At 41.4% G+C, this 13,516-nt stretch overlaps 1 pseudogene; it reads left to right on the top strand.

Annotated features, from left to right (window-relative positions):
* The window catches only part of LOC113190151 (aldehyde oxidase 3-like), a 99,581-nt pseudogene extending 95,197 nt beyond the window's left edge, over nt 1–4,384 (top strand).
* The last annotated feature ends 9,132 nt before the right edge of the window (nt 4,385–13,516 follow it).

Consider the following 13,516-nt stretch of genomic DNA (forward strand, 5'->3'; position numbering starts at 1 on the left):
GTCTGCAAATCTCTGGAAGCCATCAGTGCTTCTTGGTACATGTGGGGCAGAGAGCATATGTCAACTTGAAAGTAAATTCATAGTCCAAGAATAACATTTTCACTTAGAAAATGAAAGTTACCTATTTTGAATTTGCAAATAGAAAGCTATAGGATTTTTATGTTTATCATAGGGTATATGGATTTTAAGGGTTGAGTAATGTTCCTTCCCGTCTGGGGCCTGAAAGGGTTGTAGTAGACCAACTATTGATCTTTTCTGCTGCTAGCAACCTTCAGCCACAACCCAACCTCCTTCATTGCCCCAGGTGCGCTGCACAATACTGTCATTTCCTACATGTGGCATGACCTGGAGAAGGTTGGGCAGCCCCACCTGTGGCTCCACAACTGTGCTGTCCAGGACCATAGCCACAAGCCACATGTGACCACTGAGCACTGGAAAAAAGTCTAATTCACATTGAGATGTGTCACAGTGCTAAATGCTAAATTCACACTTCACTTTGAAGCTGCATTACCAAAGAGAAAGAATATAATATTCCTCCTTAATGATTTCATATTGATAAGATGGTGAAATAATATTTTGATATATTGAGTTGAAGTTAACTCATTATAAATTAATTTTATATGTGTGTATTGATGGTTTTTATCACTATAATGAAATTCCTGACACAGGCTAACTTTATGGAGAATAGACATTTATTCGGTTTACAGTTTTAGAGACTGAAAATTCAAACAGTATTGTGCCAGCTCTGGCAGGGGCCCTATGACAGATGGTAATAGAGCTTACAGGAGGAAAGATTACAGCTGGAAACAGGAAGCCAAAAAGAAACCCAGGGTTCAGACTCAGGCTTTTCTAACATCTAGCTCTGGTAAGAACTCACTCCAGGAGGCCAGTATTTCCTTCAGAATCAGTGCCTCTAATGACCTAAGTACCCCCAACTAAGCCCCTCCTTTTAAAAGTTCTACACCATCTTCCATTTCTGTTGAGAGCAACAGCTGAAGGGGCCCCAGCAAACTTCCAGCTGCCAGCAAACTTTCAGACTGCCAGCTGATGCACAGTGGCCCCAGCAACATCTAGCTGATTGGCTCCTCTGTGGTGATGCTCATTGGGGGACTTCTTTGGCTCCGCCCATGCAACCCAGCCAATCGGCCTCAAGAGCAGGAGGATTGTGGGAGGTGGTGAGGCTTGTGTTTGTGGGAGAGGCTTGTGGGAAGCCGGTGGTGGCAGTTGGGCTCTGAGGGTTTTTCCTGAGGAGCTGTTTTGTTTGGCCTGTGTGGTTCTAAAAATAAAGTTCCTTTCTTTTGACAAGTGGCTCCTGAATCGTGCCCAGCTAGACTGTGGCACACTTCTACACTGGGCATCAAGCTTCAAACACAGTTTGAAACTTTAAAGGGCAAACCACAACAAAACCATGGCAACATATTTTACTTTTTTCAAGTGGCTACCAGAAAATTTTAAAACTTGTGTGTGACTTTTATCTGTGCCTTGCATTGCATTTCTATTAGACTACTGCAACTATGGACAATCCCTTTTGTATCTTGACCTGAGAACAAAATGACTAGACTTAGAGGTATTGGCAGTTGGAAGTGATTTAGGGGCTGTGGGGAACCAGGGCAGGTGATCAATCCTCTCATTGCTTAAAAAACAAGCTTTCACAAGCTTGAGAATTAAAAGTCCATACCAGGGAGAAATGAAGAGGAGAGGATGAGGAGAGATGAGGAAGGGGAGGCGGGGGAAGAGGAAGTACTCCTGAACTTGATTCATCCTTCAAGTCGCTCTTCCTCCCTGAATCTTTCTAATGTCCTCAGTCCAAATGAGCAGCTCACATCTGCCCTGATATTGTTATATTTGTCTTCTGGCCACCCCCATCTGTTTATTTGTTTAGCTCAGTTTAAGTAGGTTTTATGTACAAGGCATTATATTGGGCTGAGGCAGAAACACAGTAAAAAACACCAGTTCCTGCCCCAAGGAGTTCAAAGTCTGGTGCAGAGACAGACAATGGAAACAGGAGGTTACTAAACAAACCACCCAGTGCAGGGACCAGCACACTGAGACAGCACCAAGAACTGAGAGCTGTTTACACATCCAAAGTGTTTCCCCAGCTGGGTGGCTGACTTCTTTAGAATAGTTAGCATGTTATATTTCTGCTTCATCTTTGATCACTCACAAAATGCTACCCAATTAGAAAAGGTCAGAGTGATAGGCTAGCTTTGAAATCAGATGGTTAGGTTTGAATCAGTCCCAGCACTGCCACTTAACTAGCTGTAAGTGTGACCTTGGGCAAGTTTTGACCCATTATTGTATGCCTTTAAAATAGTGATAACACCTATCCAGTTGTGTCTTTGTGAATGCTAAATAAGCTTAGCTCTAAAACTATTTAACAGTGCTGGCACATGGGAACAGCTGAATAAATGTTAGCAATGACTATTAATTAGAGCAACACAAGTAGAAAGTATTGTAGTGGATATAGCACAAATGCAGGCCTACAGAAGGTAGGGAGGAGAGAAGATGACCTCTAGTTGATGGTTGAGATGTAGAAAAATGGACATGAGGGAGAAGGAATGCCAGAGAGAGGAAAAAGCTAATGCAAAGGTGGGTGTCAAAGAATCATGGGGTGCATCTTGGAACACAGATAATTTGGTTTGTCTGCAAAGCAAACCAAAGAGGAAAATCTGGGGATTAAACTAGGAAACTAGCCTGGACTAGAACATATTAGACACAAACGTATATTAAAGCCTTCAGGTTTTATTCTGCACACCGGGCAGGTCTTTGGAGGTAATTTGATCATAGAAATGGCATAATCAGGAAGCTTAATCTGGAAGATTGCATAAGGTGAATTAGCTTGAGACAGAAGAGTTGGGAAGCCTCTGTAATAGTCAAGAGATGACAAAGGATTGAGCAAGACCATGCTAGTAGCAATGAAGAGGAAAAACAGATTTAAGCCACAGCATGTGCTACCTGATTGGATGGGCTGGAGAAGATGGGGTGAGGACAAAGAGTCAAGATAAACCCAAGGTTGTGCTCAGGCAGAGCAGGAGGATGGTGACAACAGAAAAAGGCTACCAAAAAGGTGGAGCTGTTTCTGAGGGAAGGTGGCAAATTCACTTTAGCCTGGTAGTCAGCCAAGGGATTTATCCAGCAAGGAGTTAATTCCAGATTGGCAAGAGGTCTGCACTGCAGATTATGATTCATGAATTAAATTGGTAATTAGAGACATGAAACTGGATAAAACTCACCAGAGGGTGAAATTACACAGAGGAAAGAAAGAGGAAAATATAGCAGGGGATGAGAGAAAGGGAGAGAGAGAAGAAAGAAAAAATGAAGGGCAGAAAGAGAGGAAGGAGTGAGGCAAGGCCAGGAGGGTGGGGAACATGAAATAGGAAGAAAGATCTGAGCAGAATGGGAGGCATCAGGCACAGAACACCTTGAAAGTGAGTTAAGGGTCCCCGGACTCCGTGCACTCTGGGTACCTTCAGACAGAGCAAGCCACCTGTATTGCAAGGAGGTTCCCTTTGGTCAGCGATTTTAAAGGTCCTGAACCCCACCCCCACCTCAATCCCCTGTACATCTACTTAAAAAAGAACTGGCCTGAAAATCACACCATTATCACACCGATGGGCGCGAAGACACAGCAAATAAGAGGCCTCTAGAGGTTACTCTGCCCCCAGATCCAGCAGTGCTCATGGGCCGCCTGGTGCCCAGAAGCCCCTTCCCCCGCCCCCTCCCTTGCTGTCTTGCACATCCTGGACGGTACAGCAGGGATAGAAGGTTTTCTAAACATAAGGAAACGGAGGTCACAAGAAATGGGTGAGTGGGCGGTGGATACATCTTGATGAGCTTCAAGAAAAAATGTGCACAGATTAAAATTGTTTGCCTGCCTGAGAGACCACTGTGCCCAAACCTGGAGAACCGCAAATAACAGCTCTGGCCTGATGCAAATGGCCTTTTTCACCCAGTCACTCAGAAGCCGCCCCCCCAGACCCCAGCCAAGAACTGCAAGCCGGTCAGAGCGTCCGCACCGTGCTTTTCGCCACCAACTGAGAGTCGCAGAGTCGGATTTGCCCTGAACTTCAATAGCGGCTCCCGCAAGCCACGCACCGCTGCTCACAGTGCGAGACTCCGGAGATTCAGAAGTTTCGCTTTCACGAAGACAGACTGTGACCACCCCTGCCGCCACTATCAGCCCCAAACTGAGTTTGGGGGAAACCGCAGATGGGAAGGGTCCTGCGCCCAGGTCGCGGCTCTCACGGAAGTCAACGCGGCCCCTCAGCACAGGGTGGCCCAAAGGAACTCGCGGGGACACGGCGGTGGTGGAGGGCACCACAGGCCTGCAATATTCATGTCCCAGCGCAGCTACCCCGCAATCCAGGGACGCTGGTGGCAGTGACCGACAAAGCCCAGCAGCATGAATTTCTCCCTGCAGGGGATCCTTGCAAGGCGAAAGTGATGGCGTTTATTCTTGGGCTCTTCGGACAAACAGAAGAATTCAAACAAAATATGTTCAGGTCATTCTGGCTGTTTTCTCCAGCTGCTCCAGTGGAAAACTGGTAAAGAAAGATGGAAAGTTAAGGAATCCATTCTGGAAAGTGCCCTTTATAGAAATGGCTTCAAAGAACTTGATGGGTTTCACCCACCTGTCAAACTTTTTCCAAAACCTCAGTAAATCTCATTATACAAGTCATCTGTCTTAACATGATGCAAGTACAAAGGGATGTATATCTTGATTTTAAGAAATGGACACATCCTCCTTTAGTGCCTGCTGTATGCAGGTAAAAGTGTTTCACCGAAGCAGACACCTGCTCAAGTGTGAGAACAATATGATATTTTTGCCCTTGAAACTAAAGCACAGACAAAAATGTGCCAGGGTTCAATTGAGGACTATATCACCAGCAGACTAGCCTCTCTGAGAATATTGGGTGTCGTATTTCATTACTGCACAAGGGTGTTCTGTGTTTTAAAGTACCGGTCTGGATAGAACAAAGCAGCAGGGCTGGATCTAGGAAACCAATAAAGAACTTAAAGAGTACATGGCATGAGGAGCTGAGCTGCTCAGGGTGGTGAGTGCTGCCGATGTGGATGGAGTTAATTTGACACATTATTAGAATTCTTTTTCTAGCGCAAGAAACTGAATGAGCCCAATGACCCATCTGTTTGCTTGCCACATAGAATAATCGGTGTTCAGATTATATTCACCCTCTTTCCCTTGCAGCCAAAAATGAATTTAGAAAATTAGAAATCAAATCCTCACTCTGAAAAGTATCAAAAGCAAGCTGTGTTATAAGCAGTGTTGGCCTTGGATAGAAAAATTGTGATCTTTGTGTGTAACTGCTTGAATTTATCACCAGAAAGGAAAACTACCAGTGATTCTCAGCCATAAAATACAGAAGACAGTATTTCATTACTGGAATTTTGCAAACTTATTATGCTTGCTTTAAATTAAATGACCCCTCCAACTAAATCAACTAAACTGAGATGACTAGTAATGCAAAACACCCTCTGAATGATTCTTCTCATGTTTCTTTACATGTGTAAGAAAAACATTTAAAGAAAGAAAATGTCTTTTAAACTAATTATGCTATGAATGTGTCATACTTTTTGGTTTGTAAGAACTGACTACGGACTGAGAAAAAATGGGAAATTCTATTTTATGCAATAGATATGAATTTACTTCTTAGATAAATTTTTACCTCCTGAATATTAGTGAAATAAAATTATCCATCTTTAAATTTTCTCTTATTAAATGAAAGATTGCTAAAAGAGAATTTTGATAGTCTAAATATAAATTCTATTTTACCTGGTGTATTTAGCTGTTGAGAGCCACAGCCAAAGGGGCCCCAGCAAACTTCCAGCTGCCAGCAAACTTCCAGCTGCCGGCTGATGATTGGCTCACAGTGGCCCCAGCAACATCTAGCTGATTGGCTCCTCTGCGGTGATGTTCATTGGGCTGTTTCCCTGCCCTTCAAGCTGCCAGCTGATGATTGGCTCACAGTGGCCCCAGCAACATCTAGCTGATTGGCTCCTCTGCAGTCATGTTCATTGGGCTGTTTCCCTGCCCTTCAGACTACGGAACTGCTCATTGGGGGACTTCTTTGGCTCCGCCCACGCGACCTAGCCAATCGGCCTCAAGAGCAGGAGGATTGTGGGAGGGGGGGGTTGGTGTGTGGGAGAGGCTTGTGGAAGCCGGTGGTGGCAGTTGGGCTCTGAGGGTTTTTCCTGAGGAGCTGTTTTGTTTGGCGTTTGTAGTTTTAAAAATAAAGTTTGTTTCTTTTGACAAGTGGCTCCTGAATTGTGCCCAGCCAGACTGCGGCATTTGGTGGCTCGCACGGGGAGCGACTGAGGGTAAGTAAACTGCTCGCCCCTGAGGGCAGGGCGAGAGGATGGGTAGCCATTCTAAGTTTACTCTTTTGTTTTGCTTCATTTTTGTTTTAAGTTGCCTGTCCCTGGAGATGAGTGAGACGGAAGAAAAACCGCTCACATTTGAGGAAAAACTATTTGCGTTTGAGGAACAGATAGGGAGAAAGGTCGGATGGACATTTCAGTCCCTGGAGATGAGTGAGATGGAAGAAAAACCGCTCACAACTGAGGAAAAACTATTTGCGTCTGAGGAACAGATAGGGAGAAAGGACGGATGCACATGTCAGGAGGATAGAAAGGCTATAATGAAATTTTGTTGTTCCATTTTTATTGGATTCTGTCTCGGTTTGGTTTGGTGTTATCTTGCTGGGTTGTATTATAGTAGAAATACGGGATCAGCAATTAGTAAAAAACAAACCGAAAGAGTGTTAAGTAAATTGTTAGACGAAGGAGGCATCTCAGTAAAATCAAGAATACTCAGGGCATACGTTGATACAATACAAAAATATAGCCCATGGCTTTTTAAGGAGGAGTTGTTAGATATATCACAATGGAACCATCATGGTGAAGATTTAAAAAGAATAGAAAAGTACAACCCAGGGACTCTGCCAGTTGGCACATTGACATTGTGGGCGAACGTATCTGGTTTGCTTAGTCCAAAGCCTTCAGATCAGACAAAGGTAGAGGAAGGAGAAGACATATTGATTCAAGTAAAAGAGGTCTCTCAAGTTAGTCAGAATGAGGAAAAGATTCAAGTACAAGAGAAGGTCTTTCAAGCTAGTGAGACAGAGGAAGGAAGTTTAGAGCAGAAAAAGCCATCAGGGGAAAAGTTACAACAGGAGACTGCTAATAACACCTTTCTATCAGAGAGCGAAAGTCTCCAACCAACAGCACCACCTCTACAGGAGACTGCTACTAACAGCATTCTATCACCAGAGGGCATAAGGGTCCAATCAACAGCACCACCTCCATATGCTAAGAGACTCCCAACCCCCGCAGTTGATAGTTGGGATCCTGAGACAGGATCTCAAGTATGCCCTGTATTTGAGGTAGGAGGGCAGCGAATTCACCAGGGTTTATTTTACAAAACAGTGAAGGAGCTAAAAGAGGCTGTAACAACCTATGGTCCTCAAGCACCCTTCACTGTAAGCTTGATCGAATCCATTACCAACTTATGACGCCAGCAGATTGGGCTAATATGTGTAAAGCTGTGCTAACTGGAGGACAATACCTGTTATGGAAGGTTGCTAATGAGGAATTTTGCAAGGAGACGGCTATGGGAAATGCAGCAGCTGGTTATCCTCAGAGAAATCTAGATATGTTGTTAGGAAAGGGACCTTATGAGGATCGGCAGCAACAACTTGCATATGATCCTGGTGTATATGCACAAATTGCTATAGATGCACTTAAGGCATGGAAGACTTTACAAGGACATGGAGGTTTACAAGGTCAATTATCTAAGATAATACAAGGAGCTAATGAACCTTATGCTGAATTTGTAGATAGGCTTATTCAAACAGCTACCAGAGTTTTTGGGAATACAGAACAAGCAATGCCATTAATAAAACAACTGGCTTATGACCAAGCGAATCGTTGGTGCAGAGATATCATTAGACCATGGAAACAGGAAGATTTAAACAAATATATTAAATTGTGTAGAGACATTAATGAACAAGAGCAAGTCATGGCAGCTGCAGTAAAACAGGCTTTAGATGCCAGAGACATTAATGAACAAGGGCAAATTGTGGCAGCTGCAGTAAAACAGGCTTTAGATGCCAGAGACATTAATGAACAAGGGCAAATTGTGGCAGCTGCAGTAAAACAGGCTTTAGATGCCGGGCTAAGAACATGCTACAATTGTCAACAAGCAGGACATTTTAAAAGGAATTGCCCCATAGGAGGAGGGTTTAACAATACTAGGTATCAAAGGAATAGAATACCGGGTATTTGCCCACGATGCCGTAGAGGGAGACATTGGGCTAATGAATGCCGTTCTCAAACCACCATAGAGGGTACTCCATTATCAAAAAACGAACAAGGACAAGGTTTTTATCCACAATATCGTGGACAAAGGCATCGGGTTCTGTTGCCAAAAAACGGACAGGGGGCCCCAATGCTCCGGGGCCCCAAACCACAAATATACGGAGCTCTGGAGGAACCCAGCAACCCCAGCAACCCCATCAGGGTAGTGCCCAGGGCATCAGATCCCTCATCAGACAAACCAGAGGGAGCGCAGGGTTGGACATCTGCGCCTCTGCCAGAGCAGTACTAACTCCAGAGATGGGAGTTCAAATCATTCCCACAGGGGTGAAAGGACCTCTTCCCAAAGGAACAGTAGGCTTATTATTGGGACGCAGCTCTTCTACTCTAAAAGGACTTTTGATAAGTCCTGGGGTAATTGATCCCGATTATGAAGGTGAAATAAAAATTATAGCCAGTTCTCCAAAAGGTATATCAGTAATTTCACCAGGAGATAGAATAGCACAGTTACTAATAATACCATGCCTACATGATAAATTTTCCAGTCATGCTGTAGAAAGAGGTTCCAAGGGATTAGGCTCCACAGGTGTAGATTGGGCTATGCTTTCTTTAAATTTAGATTCTCGCCCCATGCTAAAACTAAATATTCAAGGACATGAATTTAATGGGCTACTGGATACAGGTGCAGACCTTAGCATTATCTCTCGTCAAGAATGGCCAAAACATTGGCCATTACAACAAGCCACTCAAACGCTTCGAGGCCTAGGAGTGGCGAATAATCCCGATAAAAGTGCAATGGTATTAGATTGGAAGGATCCTGAAGGATGTGAAGGAACTATACAGCCATATGTATTGGATCATCTTCCTATAAATTTATGGGGACGAGATGTCTTAGATCAATTAGGTTTAACATTAACAAATAATATCAATCAAAATGCACCCACTATTATGGCTAGACAAGGTTTTAGGAAAGGAAAAAGATTAGAAAAACAAGAACAAGGTATAGCAGCACCAATACAAATAAATCAAGGAACAGACAAACATGGGTTGGATTTTCACAAAGGGCCACTGAGACAATAAAAATTACCTGGAAATCAGAAAGACCAGTATGGGTCCCTCAGTGGCCCTTGACTAAAGAAAAGATACAAGTAGCCCATGATCTGGTCAAACAACAATTAGTGGAAGGACATATACAACCTTCTGTATCTCCCCATAATACTCCCATTTTTGTCATCAAAAAGAAATCTGGTAAATGGAGATTATTGCAAGATTTAAGAGCCATTAATAATGAAATGGTCATTATGGGACCTGCTCAATCGGGGATTCCTCAGTTGTCTGCTTTGCCAAAAACTTGGTATGTTTTAGTTATAGATATTAAAGATTGTTTTTTTTCAATTCCAATTCATCCTGAGGATAGTCCACGTTTTGCATTTACTATCCCTGCACTGAATCATGAAGGTCCTGATCAGAGATATGAATGGAAAGTACTCCCTCAAGGGATGGCTAACAGCCCAACTATGTGTCAAATTTATGTTAACAAAGTAATCCAGCCACTTAGAAATCAAAATCCTGAGCTACAAATATTTCACTATATGGATGACATATTATTAGCACACAAAGCTAAAAACACATTGCTAGAATGTTATGCCACACTTACAAACTTATTAAAAAATTATAATCTAGAGATAGCAATAGATAAAGTACAATTAAATTTTCCAATTAATTATTTGGGAGTTCTATTATCCTCAACCATGGTCCGTCCACCAAAAATTCAAATACGATTAGATCAACTCAAATCACTTAATGACTTTCAAAAGTTATTAGGAGACATAAATTGGATAAGGCCTTATCTAGGTATTCCAACAGGAGAATTGGGACCTTTATTTGATATCCTAAAAGGTCCATCAGATCCAAATTCACCCCGAATGTTAACGCCTGAAGCAAGAAAGGCATTAAAAATCATTGAAACATATATGGAAAATATGCATTTGGATAGAATTGATATAAGTTTGCCTTTATTATTTATTGTACTATCAACAAAAAATATTCCTACAGGAGTATTTTGGCAAGAAGGTCCATTATTATGGATACATTTATCTTATTCTCCTAACAATATTCTTACTAGGTATCCTGAGGCTGTAGGACAATTAATACTCAAAGGAATAAAAACAGCAAAGGCAGTGTTTGGAATTTCTCCTAATAAAATTATTACTCCATATACTATGAATCAAATTGATGAATTAGCTAATGAGTTAAATACTTGGGCAATAATCATGTGCAAATCTAATGTTTCATTTGATAACCACTTACCATCTAATCCTTTATTGTCTTTTTGGTCATTGCATCCTGTAATTTTTCCAAAAATGACAAGAAAAACACCTATCATGAATGCTCCAAATATATTCACTGATGGATCAAATAATGGTACAGCAGCAATAGTTACCCCTGATCGAACTTTTACATTTTTAGTACCCAAACAATCAGCTCAAAAGGTAGAGCTTAATGCAGTATTACAAACTTTTGTGATGTTTAAAGATTCTGTATTTAATTTATTTTCTGATAGTCAGTATATAGTTAATGCTATAGTATCCCTTGAAGATGCTGGTAGGATTTCCCCTTCTTCTACTGTTTTCTCTTTGTTTTCCACTATACAAAGTTTAATCTGGGACAGAAAAGATCCATTCTTTATAGGACATATCAGGGCACATACAGGATTGCCTGGAGCCCTTAGTTTGGGCAATGATTTAGCAGATAAAACTACACATGACATTCATATTTTCTCTATACTAGAAGAAGCTATAAATTTTCATAAAAGGTTCCATGTCAATGCTAATACTTTACAAAAGCGTTTTAAAATAACTAAGGAACAAGCTAGACAAATAATAAAACAATGTCAAAATTGTGTGACCTTTTTACCACAAGTTAATCTTGGAGTCAATCCTAGAGGATTGATACCTAACCATATTTGGCAGATGGACGTCACACACTTGCCAGAATTTGGAAAATTAAAATATTTGCATGTTACAGTTGATACTTCTTCTGGATTTTTGATGGGCTCCCTTCATGCCGGAGAAAAAACTAAAGATGTTATAGCTCATTGCTTACAAAATTTTGCCACTGTGGGCATTCCAAAACAGTTAAAAACAGATAATGCCCCTGGTTATACATCTACTTCTTTTAAACAATTTTGCTCATCATTTGGCATTACTCATATAACAGGAATCCCATACAATCCACAGGGACAAGGCATAGTTGAAAGAGCTCATCAAACTATTAAAATGTACTTATTAAAGCAAAAAGACGGAATTGGGAAGGGGTATATATTCCCCAAAGATAAACTTAAAATAACCCTTTTTACTCTAAACTTTTTAAATTTGGATTCATCAGGACTTAGTGCTGCAGAAAGGCATATGTGTCCAAAAAATGTACATAAGCCCAAGGTACTTTGGAAAGATATTCTAACAGGACAATGGAAAGGTCCTGACCCAGTAATTGTCTGGAGTCGGGGGTCTGTTTGTGTGTTTCCACAGGAAGAACAGCAGCCGATTTGGATTCCGGAGAGATTAACTAAAGTCCTGACCCAGTGATTGTCTGGAGTCGGGGGCCTGTTTTTGTGTTTCCACAGGGAGAACAGCAGCCGATTTGGATTCCAGAGAGATTAATTAAAGCAATTTCTACAGACCAAAAAGAAGATGATTTGGCTCAAATCCATAACAGCTGATATCCAAAACTCCAATTTGGCTATCCTTACATCTGCAACAGAACCAGGATGCTTTTTTCAATATCTATTTTATTCTATTTTGTTTTTTGAGCTCATATAGACCTAGGTTAATGTTTTGCTGATCAGTTCTATATATATATATATATTTTTTTTTTACTATAGAGTTTTTAAACATTGCAATGGAGATTTCACCTGTAAAAAGTTATAAGGCCTTTACTATTATGTTATGTGTTGTATGTATTATATTATGTGTGCACACTTGTGTTTTGTGTTATATGTTTGAATGTACATATGTCCATATATCATATATGATTGAGCGCTCATAAAAAAAAAAAAATGGATCCAAAATTTTTTTTTTATTCACGTGATTTAAATGGTTTAATTTAAATTGGGTAAATAACTGTTAAGAAGGTTAACAGATCTGTTTGTTTACTTTCACCTATTCTTTTTATTATATTTAATAATTCTTTTCAAAATAATGTAAATTGTTAAGAAAATTGTTTTCTTTTAGTGCCTTCTAGAATGTTACACAATTATTAATATTAACCATTATTGCCAAAATTCCTATCTTCATCCCAGTGCCAGTGAAGATAATGTAAATTGTTAAGAAAATTGTTTTCTTTTAGTGCCTTCTGGAATGTTACACAATGTTTTCTTTAGCTATTATTGCCAGAATTTCTATCTTCATCCCAGTGCCAGTGAAGACAATGTAAATTGTTAAGAAAATTGTTTTCTTTTAGTACCTTCTAGAATGTTATATAATTTTTTCTTTAGCCATTATTGCCAGAATTCCTATCTTCATCCCTGTGCCGGTGAAGACAAAGATAAAACTAATCTACAGTCTCTGCAATAGCCATCACTGAACCGCTTAACTCACTTGTATGCATTGTGAACTATCTGTTGGTGCAGCGACTTGTGGTAGTGTTGGAGTATTTTTGCTGATGATGTCATCGGTGGTACAATTTTTCCAACAAGAGCTGTCAATTGATTTGGTATATCTTCCTCCCTTCTGCTTGTAATGATCGTTCAGCTATTTGGGGGCCAACAGAGGTGAGGCAAAGAACCTCACCCCCCCCCCCGCTGGTACCTCTCCACAGGTGTGGCTGTATACTGGACCGGTAGTCAATGACGGGTAAGATCCAATTACAATGGTACCAACCTAAGACAGGAGGCTGACGCCCTGAGGTCAGCTCATCCGAAGACGGGTAAGGACCATATGTAGTATTGGACAACCTAAGGCAGGCACGGTCCCTAAGCCACATGCTTGTTGTTTAAACAGAGAGGGGGAGATGTTGAGAGCCACAGCCAAAGGGGCCCCAGCAAACTTCCAGCTGCCAGCAAACTTCCAGCTGCCGGCTGATGATTGGCTCACAGTGGCCCCAGCAACATCTAGCTGATTGGCTCCTCTGCGGTGATGTTCATTGGGCTGTTTCCCTGCCCTTCAAGCTGCCAGCTGATGATTGG

This window comes from Urocitellus parryii, chromosome 1 (assembly GCF_045843805.1).
Source record: "Urocitellus parryii isolate mUroPar1 chromosome 1, mUroPar1.hap1, whole genome shotgun sequence".
Classification (NCBI taxonomy): Eukaryota; Metazoa; Chordata; class Mammalia; order Rodentia; family Sciuridae; genus Urocitellus; species Urocitellus parryii.